The sequence below is a fragment of the Cibotium barometz genome, chromosome 63 (genome assembly GCF_041138505.1).
Source record: "Cibotium barometz isolate CiBa-2024 chromosome 63, ASM4113850v1, whole genome shotgun sequence".
Lineage (NCBI taxonomy): Eukaryota > Viridiplantae > Streptophyta > Polypodiopsida > Cyatheales > Cibotiaceae > Cibotium > Cibotium barometz.
Genome location: NC_141108.1, coordinates 34,541,475 through 34,558,939, shown reverse-complemented (window position 1 = coordinate 34,558,939; position 17,465 = coordinate 34,541,475). Strand labels below are relative to the sequence as shown.

General features: G+C 45.7%; 1 protein-coding gene across 6 annotated transcripts in view; it reads left to right on the top strand.

Annotated features, from left to right (window-relative positions):
* Positions 1 to 4,769: 4,769 nt before the first annotated feature.
* Positions 4,770 to 17,465, top strand: part of LOC147603983 (pentatricopeptide repeat-containing protein At3g03580-like) — an 85,295-nt gene continuing 72,599 nt past the window's right edge. For 3 of the 6 annotated variants that reach the window (XM_086795898.1, XM_086795900.1, XM_086795905.1), the window contains exons 1-2: positions 4,919 to 5,194; positions 5,328 to 5,737. The gene's annotated coding sequence lies outside the window, so the exon portion shown is untranslated. The other 3 variants (XM_086795902.1, XM_086795901.1, XM_086795899.1) reach the window with 2 other exon arrangements.

Genomic DNA, 17,465 nt, shown 5'->3' with positions numbered 1-17,465 from the left:
GACTGGGACACAAATCATGTCTACCTCCGCAAAGGGACTCAAATACTTAAAGGGGATTTACATACGTGGCACATACATCATCCCATGGTCAAAGGGCCCTTCGCCGCCGAAGATTCTGTGAGACCACCGCCAGGACCGACAATCTCTTTGTTTGCGATGTTGTCATCAAAATCTTGATGACGTGCGGGTGCCATACGTAGTCGCTTCTATCAATAAGATCACAAACTTGGCACGCAATTTGTGCTCCCAACTGGCCAGTACCTTCATGAACCCTACAAGGCCATTGCCTCGCTTAACACCCTGAGTGTAAGCATAGCTCCCCAACACGAAACAACCACCCTTCGGGTATGGCTAGATTTCCCCTTTGGTAGAAATATGCAACGCAAACGTGCCTTGTTGTCTCCCACAGGTAGCCACAATCTTTTGCCATGGGAAACATGGGTCTCCCTAGGCAAACCATCTCTTAATAGTGCCCATGCCAAAATTCAACTGCCTAGTGGACAATGTATACAAAGCCATGGGTCTTCTACACAAACTATACATAACTGTCTCTAACCCATTGGCTTGTAAGTTTTATATGGTTCCCACAGGTGAGATACAAGAAGCAGTCATCCTTGGCAGAAGTTGGATCCATAATGCTACAAGAACAACCAACCCAGCTGATAATACAGCTACCCTCAAGCTTCCCTAGGGCAAGGTAACAATGATTCTCTGGGGGGATGGGGAGTGCATTGAATCTGATCCTCAAGGGTACTCTTTCCCCCCCAACAATAACTGGTAAGTGTTCCACTGCCCCTCAACCTCCACTAGAACTAAATCCACCAAGAATATGGATTGGACTCTCCATAGAGAATGGTCTACAACGGTGGCAAGCCCACATCTACCCTATGGTCCACACCAATCTCATATTCTTGGAGGCGTGGAAAACTCTTGGAAAGCCCACACTTACACAAGAAAACATTTACATTCAAATTTCACATAAAATGCGATTAATGAGTGTTGGGTATTTCATTCCTAAAATTCTATAGGAAATAACTAGTTGGAGTGCAGACTTCATGTCATAGATGTAGGAGCACTGCAAGGCTGGATCATCATTGGCAAAGAGTGGCTTGATACCACTCACTACTAAATCAATTGGTGTAAAGAATGGCCTCCATGGAAGTCAATAGAAAATAGGCAACTGTCCTCTTTTGTCCCCAAGAGGATATCATACACACATACTCACCCTTGATTGCCCTTCCCCCTTAAGTCAAATCCTCATCACACCGGCCGTCTCCCCTGTTACCACACCTCGTGCCTCACCAAAGTTGGTCAAAAGGACACTGTCGACACCATCCGACATTAACAATCAAGCTTTGTCATCGACAATTCCCCTCAACTCTACATCCTCGACCACCCACACCCCGCACACCTTGACCTCTTACCTTTGTCATGACAATCAATGGTGGGTGCCCAAGAATCTTCTTGCCGCTCAAGTTTTCTACGATGGCTACATAGAACTCTAAATCCCAAAACAGCCATCTCAGAACCCCAAGTACCAAGCCAACAAAAACCAAACATAAGCCAAAGCTTCAATGTTGGCTAGTTCCCGACCGCCGACTCAGAGTACAAGGCTACTATATGAAGGAAACACTTGCCTCTGGCTACCCAAGAACACCGCCCATGCTCATCCACCACCCCAACTCCCTAAGGAGCCGTGACGACAAAAGGCCCTATGGCCTAAGGTTAGGCAACCCCAAACACAACAAAGCCAACAACGATGGGTGCCTACCTCGTGCCTACCAACGTGCTCAAAGCTCAAGGCTTCTATAATGGCAACACACACCTATGGCTCCTAAAGCCACAATCAAAAGCATGTCCTTAGCGTCGACAACGATGGGTGCCTACCAACGTGCTCAAAGCTCAAGGCTTCCATAATGGCAACACACACCTATGGCTCCTAAAGCCACAATCAAAAGCATGTCCTTAGCGTCGACAACCTATGATCACTCAAAGCCTCGTCGACCACCAACAACCAAGAAGCCTCGTCAACCGCTGCCAGCCTTCATCACTCGGCAAACGATGGGTGCCTAAACGTCTCTTAGAAGCCCAAGGCTTCCGTGATGGCAACTCCATCATTTGGATCCCACGGCATACCCTTAACAGTTGGCCCAAACCACCCCAAGCAAGCCAGTACCTACCCAATCGACAAATCTAGTTTGGCGACCAATGGGAAAGCAAGTCCCCTCTTCATCAACTAAATCCTACGGACTTGCCCCCACCCAACCCATGGGCACTCAAAAGCTAAATGCACCCAGCCCTTTCAACCAAAGGAGTCTCATCCACAACGCTCCACCTCGCCCCTTGACTCCGTCTCACGGAACCAAGGGGCAGCACTACAAATGTCAGAGCTTATCCAACCACTAAAAGATAAACTTCATGGTAAGCTCACAAATCTAGCCAAATGGGCTACTTAGTACAAAACCCTCTTTAGGGGTGTTGACCAATAAACACATGTAAGTTCTCACCCACATGAGGACATTTAAAAAAAGAAAGTTTTTAGGTGATTAGAACATCTAGGTGAATAGGACCATGGGCACAACTTTTTCCCTCGCCCATGCACAACACCTGCAATTCTCACTGGGCTCTATTCTATGCGTATGCACCCACAAAGCCTCATCATCAACAGTCATCCAAGTACATCTTTGGATGGAGGGACCATGGTAGGCACAAGCCTAGTCAACGGTACGACCCATCACCTGCTCTTCTTAATCACCCCTGCTTCACCCCAATAACTATGCTTCATGTCTAATCCATCCTACCCATCACTTCTTCTTCGGCGACTCAACACCTCTGGATCCTCACCCCATCAACTACCATTCCTATCAACACAGGATTCCAGTTCCTTGAGCTACAATGACAAAAGACGACACAACACAAAAAGAAAAAGAGAGAACATTGCACCTTGATATTTCAACACCCTCCTTGTCTCTCCTAAATTCCCCCCTTTGCCACTTGCTTGCTAACACCATTCTTTTACTAACCTCTCCTTAATACCACCACCTATAACTTGGATACTTGTCATTAAGTATTCCGTGCTAGTCCACTCATACAAGTACTCTGACTCCTCTAATGAGGATGTCCAGCTGCAAAGGCGACAAAAAAAGAAAAACACATCAAAAATAAAATAAAGAGTACTACTCAGCCCATACAAGCAAGCAAACTCATTAAAGCCCATATGACTAGCTACGCCAGTACTCCACTAACTTCTTTCCATCTTACTAACTCTCCCACCCCCTCTCATTTTCGGAGAGACATGAGAACTAACCAAGTGTGACACTTCCTAGCGGCCTCGATAACCTCTTATCGATCACGAGGATGCAATTGAGTTTAGGAAGGGGAGTATGTTAAGCACATGTTGGTTAACACATTCCTACGACAACTATGCCCACACACTTATGGAATGGGCACCCGCACTATATTGTAAATCCTATCATTTGATGAGGGCAACGCCCTAAAGACGCACTATATTGTAAATCCTATCATTTGATGAGGGCAACGCCCTAAAGACGCTCCCAAGTATTGAGCTTTGAAGGAAAAACAACAGGATCTTGGTTAGTTGGCCAAACCATAGAGAAAAGCCTTGTAACTATGTCTTGGTGGGCGCCTCGGGTCAAGCGGCCTAATGGGGAAAGGCTTGGAACTATAAAAGCGAATTTCTCTTGTTTGTAACTCATTCTCCCATTTGTGCAATAGAAGTTTAGTGTTCTCTCTCTCCCTCTCTCTTGCAACTCTAATATAGCATGTGTGGTGTGCTTAGGGTTAGGGTTTGGGAGTGATTAGTGCTAATCACTCGTTCTCTCATGCTTCCCTCTTGCTTGAGTGATTAGGCTACCAATGGGGCCATCTTCCACGGAGATCCCACATGATCTTCACGGGAGAGGCTGCACCACCCGTTGGATTAGAGCAATCGCCTCGGTGTGACAACGAGTGCGGGAGGATGGTGGTGACGAGCGACTATGCTAGAGCTCTTGAGCATTGCTCGAGCTTGTTGATGGATCAGTAACTTCCCACGAAACGTTAAGGTGAGCTTAACAGCCGGGTGAAGCTTCCAAATGTGTGAAATTGGTCAGGAAGCCAAAAATGGTCCAAAACTAGAATGCAATTATGGCAACCACGCTTGAAATGGAGAAGCGTAGGCAGATTATGGCTCTCCATGTGATAGTAATTAGGCTTCTGTCAGGAGGCTCAATAAAGGAGGATTGCACATTGTTGATTATCACTCCAATTAAGGATGCGGGGTCTATGTGACCATATGACCACTACGGATAGCTACCTGGAACTGTAATGGCACACTATGGTTAAATTTCAAGAGCGTTTATAGAAAGAAAGAAAGAAAATTTAACATCAACAAAAGACCCAAGGGGTTTACGAGACCAAAAGTAATATATGTGATCTACGGGGCTAAGTGTATACATGAAAGGAAGGAAACTATCTACCCAAAGAATAGGACTCACGTACCCAAAGAATAGGACTCACTTACTACATGAGTCATGCATTCCTCCACCTTGTCAACACGCAATGGTAGTGTGTTGAGCTAAAGATGCAACTTTCTATATTTTCTCTCCATATGTTTCTTCCTACAAGCTCATCCATGATTTTGCTTTTTTATGTAGAAAGATAGAGAAGAGGCTAGTTGTTCCTTTCTGGAGAAGGGTTGGCTGTCATGCATGAAATGCATAATCCAATCCAAAGATGGTCAACAAACTAGCATTTATTGAGGCTACTGCTGGAAGAATTGTGTGATGTATTATGCCCTTAGGTATACCATAAACTGGCATTTTTTGAGGGTCCTATGAGGCTAGGTCTGCTACTTTAGGGTGGCGGATGTCCCTTTGAAAATGAAGATTTATATTCAGTGAATTATAAGGTACGGAAAGTTGGTCTTTTTTAGAGGGATTAAAAGAGGAGTCCATCTGTATTCTTGTTTGGAAGGATTTCCAGGACTGGACCTATGATTAGGCTATAGCCTAATTTATAGAATGCTTGAATGGGACACCAGAGCTTGGCTGCTTGCCGCTCGGCTTGACTAAGAGGCTCTGGTGTGCTGTAGGAATGGAGCTATGGCTGGAGAGACTTGCCAATTCCCCTGCTTTATGTCCATCTCTAACTCTGCGTCGTGGCAGATCAGCCTTGTGTACATCTTTGATTCTTGGTAAGCATTCATTATTTTCCGACGATATAATTCTGTAAGGAAATTATAGTTTTACAAGTGTGCTCTTTAATAATCTTAGCAAACTGTACTTGTGGCTTTTATTAGTGCCTATCTGAAGTTATTTGAAAAACAGGTTTTATGAGGCAGTCGTTGAGTTGCCATTGCGTAACGCAAAGGCGTCAGATCTGAATGAAGATGCCTTTAATGATCATATTGAATAGGCGTGAAATGGCCCTTCTAGCTCGACAACAATGTTATGAAATAGTTGGAAATCCCCGAAGGCATCTGAAAGAGGAAGGTGCCCAAACAGGTCTCCAGTCAGGGTTTGGATCTTTGCAGCATCCGGTTTCAGAAGTGGCTTTACGGGGCAAGTATATAAGGCAGATAGTTCAGCTGAGTGTAAGGTGGCCTGATCGAGGAGCCTTTCACAAGTTCCTTTATCAAACAATGATTGAGAGTGGTTTGGAGTCTGAGCTGCTGGAAATTGCTGGTCCAGATTTGGTTCCATTCTTACAGAATGCTGGCAGCAAGGAAATACTGAAGGTATGCCGAAAACATCCATTTCAGTAAATATTTTTCTTGAATCGAGTTCAGGTTAATCTGTAAAGGAAGTCTCTTGTTCGATGCAAATATGTTTTTTTGATGAGAGCTGTTTAAAATGCTTCCAATATACAGACATCTTTTTCAGCATATGTGGTAAATTCTCATTGTGTATCATTCGGCTTCGGGTGGGCTTTGGGAGGGGGGGTTGGGGGTGGATATCGATGCTTCACACTCATTATGTAATACCTAGGCTCCGACTATCTCATTTATGTAGTAGCACGGTTAAGCAGTCTAGTATTCTGGTACAAAAAACCTGATGGTTGCAGAATAGATGGTTTGTAGATGGCTTAGTGTCACGTGCATCCCGAACTTGGATGCCACGTAGACATATTTGTACAGAAGGTGCAGGACCTGGGATGGAAAACTGGTCCCATGTGAGCCCAGTCTGGGACCAGCCAGGGATCTATCTCAGTCGTCCGAGGTCAGGTGTGCATTGTCCTGCACAGGAGTCCAAGGTCAGGTATGCACTGTCCTGCACATGAAACAGTACCAGTCCGCGCTGTGAGTCTCCCTCTGGAATGATGTCAGTGATTCTGTGTACCTGGTATGGTACTGGATGCCAGATCACTGTGTAGTTAGTTAGGGTTTGCTTTTAAAACAAGAGGCCAGCCCATAGGGCTACCCCAAGTCTTAGTGTGGGCATGGGGATGGTGTGAAACCACCCCCATGAGGGCCAAGAAGGCCCTGGCTGAACCCACCAGCCATGGAGGGCTGTAGGACAGCCCTAGGGGCAGACTAGGGGAAGCATACAGGCTGTACAGCCTGGTTATGGCTGTAAGGGCAAGTATGGGGCAGCCCATACAGGCTGCCCAGTCCCCAAACAGCCTATATGCCCCAGCCCCTAAGGAATCATGCGCATAAAGCCCAGCCAACAAGGGAAGAAAAGTGCAGCTTTTATTGAATTTTTCTAGCATTTAATGCTAATATTCAATCGTGGGACAAAATTAGAACTGACTGCTTGGATTAATGCTGGTCGACTGCTCATCTTGGAGTAGTATAAATAGAAGAGCCACAATCCCATTGTTTTATCTCATTTTTCACCAAGAGCCAAGGCAAACAGGGGCTAGACAAGCGCTAAAGCAAAGGGTTGAAGGACTGCAGGTCAAGAGCAGAGTTTTCTCAGCCAAGAAAGGTCAAGATTTTTGTATTTTCTTTTCAGATTTACATGATTCTAATAAAGCAAATACACCATCCGTGGTGGGGGCTCTACAGAGGGTATTTGGGACCCAATACTGTGTCCTCTCCATCTCTCCCTCTCTCTCTCTATTTTTTGCACATCTTCATTCAGTTTGTGCGTTAATTCCGTCGTGAAAAGAGTGTTGATTTCTAAGCATTGAAGTTACCGATCTTCTCCGAAGCTTCTGCATGTTACATTGGTATCAGAGCATCAGGCTCAGCAAAGCTAAACACAGAATCAGTCCCATATGATGGTGTACAGGCCCAAGGTACAGGAAAGTACACGGATACGAAGCCCAAGGCAAGGAACACAGAATCGGGAAGAGCTCCCAGGAGGTTTGTTGGTGGTGTTCCACAGAGCTAGAGGGGATGGCAGTCCTGTGAGCTAGATAGGTTCTTGGGTAACGGTCCCAAGGGAGGTTTATCCTCCAAGGGGTGATGTGAGTGCTAGAGTCATTTCTCAGGAATGAAGACCAAGACAGTGTTCAGAGTCAGGGCAGGAATGGATTGTGGACTAGATGGAACAGATGCATAGATCTTATTCTGAGACAGAGTGGTTTTGGAGAACGGGCCGGGCTTTCAGAGAAAAGGGTTGCCAATAACTTTAGTACTAAATTGAATTTTTCCAGTGCATTCTTCCACCCACAGACGGACGGCCAGACAGAGATATACAACCAGTTGGCCTTTGATGTGCTGAAGTGTTATGTCCACGATGAGCAAGGTAAGTGGGAATTTTATTTGCCTTTAGTTCAAGCTGTTTTGAATGATTCTTTTTCTTCAGCTATTGGCAGGACTCCATATGAGGCAGCATTTGGAAGACCTTTCCAGTCATTGTTGACCAGGACCTCGTCTTCAGTACCTGAAGCGAATAGAGTGACGGAGTCTTACCAGGAGATTTTAGAGTCAGTGAAAGACAGGTTGGCTAAAGCGCAAGAGGCCTACACTCGACAAGCCAATAAAGACCGAAGGGATATGAAGTTTTCGGAAGGGGATTGGGTTTATCTTCGGATTATAAAGTAAAGGTTGAAATAGGTGGGCAAGCGATGCCCAAAGTTGTCTTTCAGGAGCTTCGGACCTTTTCCTATCAGGAAAAAGATTAATGAGGTGTCTATGCAGTAAAAGCTACCTCCAAGTTGGACTATGCAGGATGTGTTTCACGTCAGTTGGTTAAAGCCATATGCAGGTCCTATCCCTTCAGAAGTCAAAGACGAAGCGGAACCAGATATTGTTGATGAAGCAGAAGTTATGGTTCCAAAACAGATCCTTCTGCACCGCTTCAAGCATGGCTCAGGTCGAAGACTAAGACAATTTCTCACGAAGTTTCAGGACCGAGGGACCCACGAAGCGGTATGGCTGGACTGAGAGTTTTTCGAAGACTATCCGGCGTTATTGACGGATTATTTGGAGGCTATGGAGCTTCCGTCAAGTTAAGCAGAAGGGGATGTCACGTGCATCCCGCACTTGGATGCCAAGTAGACATCTCTGTACAGAAGGTGCAGGACCTGGGATGGAAAACTGGTCCCATGTAAGCCCAGTCCGGAACGAGTCAGCCACGGATCTATCTCAGTCGTCCGAGGTCAGGTGTGCATTGTCCTGCACAGGAGTCCAAGGTCAGGTGTGCAATGTCCTGCACATGAAACAGTGCCAGTCCGCGCTGTGAGTCTCCCTCTGGAATGATGTCAGTGATTCTGTGTACCTGGTATGGTACTGGATGCCAGATCACTGTGTGGTTAGTTAGGGTTTGCTTTTAGAAGAAGGGGCCAGTCCATAGGGCTACCCCAAGTCTTAGTGTGGGCATGGGGATGGTGTGAAACCACCCCCATGAGGGCCAGGAAGGCCCTGGCTGAACCCACCAGCCATGGAGGACTGTAGGACAGCCCTAGGGGCAGACTAGGGGAAGCATACAGGCTGTATAGCCTGGTTATGGCTGTAAGGGCAAGTATGGGGCAGCCCATACAGGCTGCCCAGTCCCCAAACAGCCTATATGCCCCAGCCCCTAAGGAATCATGCGCATAAAGCCCAGCCAACAAGGGAAGAAAAGTGCAGCTTTTATTGAATTTTTCTAGCATTTAATGCTAATATTCAATCGTGGGACAAAATTAGAATTGACTGCTTGGATTAATGCTGGTCGACTGGTCATCTTGGAGTAGTATAAATAGAAGAGCCACAATCCTATTGTTTTATCTCATTTTTCACCAAGAGCCAAGGCAAACAGGGGCTAGACAAGCCAAGGAGTTGCTAAAGCAAAGGGGTGAAGGACTGCAGGTCAAGAGCAGAGTTTTCTCAGCCAAGAAAGGTCAAGATTTTTGTATTTTCTTTTCAGATTTACATGATTCTAATAAAGCAAATACACCATCCGTGGTGGGGGCTCTACAGAGGGTATTTGGGACCCAATACTGTGTCCTCTCCATCTCTCCCTCTCTCTCTCTATTTTTTGCACATCTTCATTCAGTTTGTGCGTTGATTCCGTCGTGAAAAGAGTGTTGATTTCTCTGCATTGAAGTTACCGATCTTCTCCGAAGCTTCTGCATGTTACATTGGTATCAGAGCATCAGGCTCAGCAAAGCTAAACACAGAATCAGTCCCATATGATGGTGTACAGGCCCAAGGTACAGGAAAGTACACGGATACGAAGCCCAAGGCAAGGAACACAGAATCGGGAAGAGCTCCCAGGAGGTTTGTTGGTGGTGTTCCACAGAGCTAGAGGTGATGGCAGTCCTGTGAGCCAGATAGGTTCTCGGGCAACGGTCCCAAGGGAGGTTTATCCTCCAAGGGGTGATGTGAGAGTGCCAGAGTCATTTCTCAGGAATGAAGACCAAGACAGTGTTCAGAGTCAGGGCAGGAATGGATTGTGGACTAGATGGAACAGATGCATAGATCTTATTCTGAGACAGAGTGGTTTTGGAGAACGGGCCGAGCTTTCAGAGAAAAGGGTTGCCACGGATGGATGGATGATAGAGGGACTTCGGGAAAAGATTGGGATGATGACAGTCATCCAAGAACAGTTTGGAATCCCGTCATCAAGTTTAGCAGAGGGGGATGTCATGTGCATGAAAGATGCCATGGACATTCTGAGGTGTTGGTCCAGAAGAGGCAGCCAGATAAAGAGTATGAACCAGAATTTAGAAGCACTAGGGTGCAAATGAGGTAGTAGCTTGGACTTGGAGCCAGGGCAGGGATTATGTGCTGTCGGCTGAACCAAGAAGGAACACATGAGCTGTCGGCTGCTTACAGAAGGTGGGCGGCTGGACCAAACAGAGGCGGCTAACCAACCAGAGGTGGCACTGTGTTTTATTGATTGAAAGCCAAGACTGCTGGCCAAGACTGTTGCCAGTTCTCCAAGGAATCAAAAGGCCTATAAATAGGCAAGGTAGCTCATCATTGTACTCATTCAGTCCTTTAGGGATTGGATCCTTAGGGTCCAGATTTAGGACCAGATTTTGGGTGTTTATCACCTTTTGTTTGAGGCAGCCTAGGGCTGTAGAAGAGTACCCTTTTTGTACTATATGAATATACTGAATTTCCAGCATATATCTCTCTCTCTCTCTCTACTCTCTCTCCATATCTGCGTTTTGCATCAGCATGTTTCCAGGATTGTTTAGGGCTGAAAGAAGATTCCCAGAGCTTCCGCGTGTTACATTGGTACCCGATTGGCGGGATTCCTAGGACCATAGTGTTAGACCGAGATGCCAAGTTTACCAGTCATTTTTGGAGGGCATTACCAGTCATTTTTGGAGGGCATTGTTTGATAACTTTAGTACTAAATTGAATTTTTCCAGTGCATTCTTCCACCCACAGACAGACGGCCAGATAGAGATATACAACCAGTTGGCCTTTGATGTGTTGAAGTGTTATGTCCACGATGAGCAAGGTAAGTGGGAATCTTATTTGCCTTTAGTTCAAGCTGTTTTGAATGATTCTTTTTCTTCAGCTATTGGCAGGACTCCATATGAGGGAGCATTTGGAAGACCTTTCCAGTCATTGTTGACCAGGACCTCGTCTTCAGTACCTGAAGCGACAGAGTGACGGAGTCTTACCAGGAGATTTTAGAGTCAGTGAAAGACAGGTTGGCTAAAGCGCAAGAGGCCTACACTCGACAGGCCAATAAAGACCGAAGGGATATGAAGTTTTCGGAAGGGATTGGGTTTATCTTCGGATTATAAAGCAAAGGTTGAAACAGGTGGGCAAGCGATGCCCAAAGTTGTCTTTCAGGAGCTTCGGACCTTTTCCCATCAGAAAAAAGATTAATGAGGTGTCTATGCAGTAAAAGCTACCTCCAAGTTGGACTATGCAGGATGTGTTTCACGTCAGTTGGTTAAAGCCATATGCAGGTCCTATCCCTTCAGAAGTCAAAGACGAAGCGGAACCAGATATTGTTGATGAAGCAGAAGTTATGGTTCCAGAACAGATCCTTCTGCACCGCTTCAAGCATGGCTCAGGTCGAAGACTAAGACAATTTCTCACGAAGTTTCAGGACCGAGGGACCCACGAAGCGGTATGGCTGGACAGAGAGTTTTTCGAAGACTATCCGGCGTTATTGACGGATTATTTGGAGGCTATGGAGCTTCCGTCAAGTTAAGCAGAAGGGGATGTCACGTGCATCCCGCACTTGGATGCCAAGTAGACATCTCTGTACAGAAGGTGCAGGACCTGGGATGGAAAACTGGTCCCATGTAAGCCCAGTCCGGAACGAGTCAGCCACGGATCCATCTCAGTCGTCCGAGGTCAGGTGTGCATTGTCCTGCACAGGAGTCCAAGGTCAGGTGTGCAATGTCCTGCACATGAAACAGTGCCAGTCTGCGCTGTGAGTCTCCCTCTGGAATGATGTCAGTGATTCTGTGTACCTGGTATGGTACTGGATGCCAGATCACTGTGTGGTTAGTTAGGGTTTGCTTTTAGAAGAAGGGGCCAGCCCATAGGGCTACCCCAAGTCTTAGTGTGGGCATGGGGATGGTGTGAAACCACCCCCATGAGGGCCAGGAAGGCCCTGGCTGAACCCACCAGCCATGGAGGGCTGTAGGACAGCCCTAGGGGCAGACTAGGGGAAGCATACAGGCTGTACAGCCTGGTTATGGCTGTAAGGGCAAGTATGGGGCAGTCCATACAGGCTGCCCAGTCCCCAAACAGCCTAAAGACTATGCCCCAGCCACTAAGGAATCATGCGCATAAAGCCCAGCCAACAAGGGAAGAAAAGCGCAGCTTTTATTGAATTTTTCTAGCATTTAATGCTAATATTCAATCGTGGGACAAAATTAGAACTGACTGCTTGGATTAATGCTGGTCGACTGCTCATCCTGGAGTAGTATAAATTCCCTCTCTCTCTCTCTATTTTCTGCACATCTTCATTCAGTTTGTGCGTTAATTCCGTCGTGAAAAGAGTGTTGATTTCTAAGCATTGAAGTTACCGATCTTCTCCGAAGCTTCCGCATGTTACATTGGTATCAGAGCATCAGGCTCAGCAAAGCTAAACACAGAATCAGTCCCATATGATGGTGTACAGGTCCAAGGTACAGGAAAAGCGTAGCTTTTATTGAGTTCTTCTAGCATTTAATGCTAGAAGAATTGTGGTGGCCGACTGCTCATCCTGGAGTAGTATAAATAGAAGAGCCACAATCCCATTGTTTTATCTCATTTTTCACCAAGAGCCAAGGCAAACAAGGGCGAGACAAGCCAAGGAGTTGCTAAAGCAAAGGGGTGAAGGACTGTAGGTCAAGGGTAGAGTTTTCTCAGCCAAGAAAGGTCAAGATTTATGTATTTTCTTTTCAGATTTACATCATTCTAATAAAGCAAATACACCATCCGTGGTGGGGGTCCTACAATACTTATGCCGCGTTTACTTGCAAGGAAAAGAGAATAATTAACCCAAGGGAAGAGAATCAAAATCTCTTAAGAAGGTACTTCTAGTGATGATACAAAGAGAGGAATGAGCGTTCTTAGTAAGAATGATTTATTAATGTCCATGAAACACCCAAAGTGTCTATGAGACCAATTAGTAGGGTTGGGTTCTGAGAAACGCTAATGTTCAGTAGAAATACACCGAATACACCAAAATGTTTAGTAGTGTTGGGTTCTGAGAAACGCTAATGTTTAGTAGAAATACATCGAAAACAGCAAGAACACACAGTAGAGAGCAATAGAGAGCTTGAAAGTGTGGATATACTAGAATGAAGTGATAAAATGTGTACAACCACAAGTACCCTAAGTACAAGCCCGAAATGTAAAACTATAGGTGTCCGGACACACAAAATGTCTAGGGGAAAAAAACTCTATAATGTGTAGAGATTTAAGTGTCCTACATATGTATAATCCTACAAATCCCCCCCCCACCTCCCCCACCCCCCAACGCGGGCACCCGTGCCACCTGTAGTGATAGTGTGAACATGTATAGGGTAGCAGATGACTCTCCAGATGGGAGTGGGCCTAAAGCGTTGCAGAAAGCTTCAAACTTCTCTCGAGGCAACACCTTCGTAAACAGATATGCAATGTTGTCATGTGTAGGAGGATAGATCAAGCTGATCTCTCTTGCATGTAACCTCTCTTTGACATAGTGATAATGAATCTCTATATGCTTGGTGCGAGAATGGAAAAATGGATTCCTTGCCACAACCTTAGCACTGTCAAGGAGAATGGGAGTGGGTGTCTGCTGGCACCTACAAAGATCTGCCATGAATCTCCTCAACCATACACACTGAACTGTAGTAGTGAAAGTTGACACCCACGAAGATCTACCATCAACCATAGACACTCAACTGTAGTAGTGAAAGCTGCCCTGCACTCAGCTTCACAAGATGATGTGGCCATAGTTGGTTGCTTTTTGCTCAACTAGGAATACATGAGCTGCCAAGGAAGAATCAATTCCCACTTGTGGACACTCTGGTGTCATAATCACTAGCCCAATCTGAATCACAATAAGCAAGTAAATGACAATCACCCCCCTAGGATAAAATATTCCAAGATCTTGGGTGCCCTGTAAGTACCGAAACACTCGCTTCACAGCTTGCCAATGCTTTGACCCTAGGTTGTGCATAACTTACCCAAATTTGACACCCCATACTGCATATCTGGCTTTGTATTACACAAATATATGAGGCAGCCCATAGCTTGGTTGGAATATGTGCTATCAAAAGGATTTCTTGCATCATACATGCTCAGCCTAAGTCCAGGTTCTATTGGAGTAGGATTAGAAAGACTTGCAATCTTGAAATTTAAACATTTCTAACACTCTTTATGTACCTAGGCTGAAGTAGCACAATGCCTTCATTTGTCTGCATAAATTGTATGCGCAAATAAAAGTGCAATAGGCCAAGATCTGACATCTCAACCAAACCATCCTTGAATGCTGCGTTTTTATCCGCCTTTGTCCCAATGAGTATCATGTCATCCACATAGAGGATGACCACAATCAAATCCTCTTCATCCACCTTGACATAGAGGGTACTTTCAGTCGGACTGTTTTGATAGCCTTGGCTGGTCAAATAGGCATGTATCTTCTCATACCAAGCTTGGGGAGCTTGTTTAGGGCCATACAATGCCTTTTGCAATCTACATACTTTTCTTTCTCGACCTTGGTGGAAATCAGGGCTTACACATACAATGCCTTTTTCAATCTACATACTTTTCTTTGTTGACCTTGATGGAAATTAGGGCTTACACAGGTAAAAGCTTGAGATAGGCTATGGAGGCTTGAAAAGAAACATGGCTCAGGCATTTATGCAGAGAGAGAGAGAGAGAGAGAGAGAGAGAGAGAGAGAGAGAGAGAGAGAAGAAAAGGTATGATTGTCAAAGTCACGCAGTAGTAGCATGCATGCCATCCTAGGGCACTGAGCAACGTCAGTGGCTCGGCTCCCATCTCCTAGCTGTTGCTGCCTTTGAAAAACTTAAATGACCTATGAGACCAAAAAGGTTACAACAATTGGTGGATCTGATACAATATCTGTGTAAGAAAAGCTAAAACAACTAAACAACTAACTGAAACTGAAACTGAAACAACAACTATAAGGAAAAGTAAGGTACTAGGAGCTCCTAATGGATAACATCTGGAAAGGAAAACTCCAGCAGCAAAGGTAAGCATCATATACATCACTATCCAAAGATGTCTCTCATTGGTCGATGTCGGATATCCTCAATATCCTCCATGGTGAGTACTCTGACTGGACGTCTCCCATGCCGTGCTAGTATGGTCCTGATCCTCTGTTGTAGTCTCCGTCGGTGTTGGGACTCTCATCTTGGGACGCTTGGACCGTCCCAGTTCTATAGCCCGATCAATCAGTGTACCTCTGGTGCGGCTATACTCTGGGGCTAGCTACAATGCCTGCTGGCTTGACTGCTCAATCTCTTGTCGAAAGAAGTCTGTAATCTGCCTCTGTAGGTGTCTCTCCCTCTCTGATCCCCTCCCTCTCAAGAGACCCTCTCTATGTCTACGCAGCTCCAGCAAGTATAATCCGAGGCATCTCTGATCCTGGTATCTCATGACTCTAGAAAGTGGTCCGAAACCCTCTCTGAACAGGCAGTGAAAACGGCCTCGTATCTCATAATATACTGGACAGTGATATATGTAATGTAACTCTGTCTCTGGCTCCATCTGGCACAACTGACAAATCCTGGCCTCAGTTGGTACTCCTTTGAATCTGCCAGTCTCAATCTCTAGCTGGTGTGAGGATGTGCGCATCTGACCAATAGCACACCGTACCCCATGAGAAAGATGAGTATCCATGTAGCTGGGTCTAATCACAAACCCATCCTCCGTGAGCTGGAGAAGATGATCTCTATAGAAAGCCATCTTCGTACCAAGCTCGTGTGTCGGCTGTATCCATGTCCTCCTAGTGTCCAGCTGAATCAAGTCCTGCCTGATAAGTCTGGTAATCTCTGCCCGTGTGAGAGAGAGGGAGGGTGCATTCAGGGAGTACTGAAATGGAGGTAGCCTGTCCATACTAAAGCCATGCAGTTGGATCCAAGCTGTCATCTGTGCATACCAACATGATCCATCTCCTTGTGATGCCAACTGTCGTGAAGACTCCAGGGCTAAGCGAGCATATCTGTCTCTAGGGAGAGCCCAAGTGCTATGTATAAAGGAGACTGATCGAGTGAGTGCCTCTACTACCAATGGGGGGGCAGCCATCTCTGCACGGATAATATCATGTGGTACGGAGGCCTTGGTCCTAATCATCTAGGAAATCATAGAAACCAAGGGCATATCTCCACTCCATACAGCATGGCTGAAGTGACCAAAGTGTCAAAGAGCAAGAGCTTTGTTCGAGGTTCCTGAAACTGAACCTGCGAACACCATCCTCTCTAGTCTCCTGAATGCTGCATAAGCTCTGGTCAATCTGGTCTCCGCTGCTCTCCTCAAGGAAAATAGTGGGCCACTAAAAACCACACCAAGGTAAGTATATGCATCTGTATACTCCACTGTCTCTCCTGACCATATGTAAAGGTGGGTATTGACCTCCTAACCCACTGTGCTGTGGTGTTAAACACCATCACCTTGGTTTTACCAAGGTTAATAGACAATCCACTGTCCTGTGCAAACGTGTGCAATGCATCCAAATGACGCTACATCCCCTCTGGAGAATCTGAGATCAGCACAATATCATCAGCATACAATAACAGCGGAATCCATGTCCCTGCTAGCTGTGCTCCTCTGTCACCCTCCCGCTCTACATAGTCCGAAATCTCATGCACATACATCCCAAATAAGGTGGGAGAAAGGGGGCAGCCCTGTTTCACCCCAATAGTGGAGTGAACCATCTCAGATATACCCTGAGTAGTACGTACCTGCCCCTCAATTTTGACAAATGTTGAGAAATGAGGGTTTAATGCTGTGATTAAGCAAGATTTGCAGAAAAATGAAAAAGCCCCAAATTGATTTTTTTGTACCTTTCTTGATGTGATTTTTTGTTTGTTGATTTGTGGAGACTCCCCCTTGTGTGCTGATATGTTTGTATGCACCTTTATGCTCTTTCTTCCTCTAATATGTTGGTCTGCATTGCATCTGTAAGCCTAGCGGGTCGTGCCGTGATAGATTCCACCACGTATCCAAGAGATAGGAATATAGAGAGAGAAGGGTTTAGGGAACTTTGCACAGTACACACACACACACTGAGTGGGGAACATGGCTCGCCCCCTTTCAAGAATTTATTCAGGAACAATCCAGGGCTCGCAAGCCAAGATCAATACAACAATGAATACAAAACTAAACAAATATGCTGATGTAGAATATCCAAGTTGAAATCGATGTCGATGTCAAGGCACAAGATTTTTGATGCCGAGCACACCAGAGGGATGACCCACAAGAATCTCTCACCGCGCTAGTACTAGATCCAATATCCAAATCCAAGTCCAAATCCAAATCCAAGTCCAAATCCATATCCAAATCCAAGTCGAAAATCCAAGTCCCCTAGCTTGCACACAGGGTGCACAAGAGAAGGGTGTAGATGATGAAGCTGGGCCAATCCACATGGCAATACGATATCCATTGGACGACGTGGTGTGG